The following is a 256-nucleotide window of genomic DNA, read 5'->3' as shown; positions in this document are numbered from 1 at the left end:
CCTGATGAGATCATTTCTCCGATTTGCGGATTTACACCTGCTTATCGTAAAAGTCTCCTCTTATCTGCGTGATTTGCCAAGACGGCGGATAATCCATAAATTGCAAGAGCTCCTAATCACAGCCGCCATTGCCGCGTCGTCTGGCCATTGGACCAAGACGCGAACGCAACCCGCCATGCAAGGAGTCTCCATCATGCGTTGTTAATCGCAAAGGGAAGGATTTATTTGACTCGCCGACAGCGGTAGATTCCCAGAC

The 256-nt window shown here is 50.0% G+C and overlaps 1 protein-coding gene across 1 annotated transcript in view; it reads right to left on the bottom strand.

Annotated features, from left to right (window-relative positions):
- LOC119588220 overlaps positions 1–256 on the bottom strand; it is a 15,538-nt gene that overhangs the window by 14,454 nt on the left and 828 nt on the right. The gene's annotated exons all lie outside the window — the stretch shown is intronic.

This window comes from Penaeus monodon, chromosome 23 (assembly GCF_015228065.2).
Source record: "Penaeus monodon isolate SGIC_2016 chromosome 23, NSTDA_Pmon_1, whole genome shotgun sequence".
In the NCBI taxonomy this organism is placed as follows: domain Eukaryota; kingdom Metazoa; phylum Arthropoda; class Malacostraca; order Decapoda; family Penaeidae; genus Penaeus; species Penaeus monodon.
This window is presented reverse-complemented; position numbering and strand designations above follow the sequence as displayed.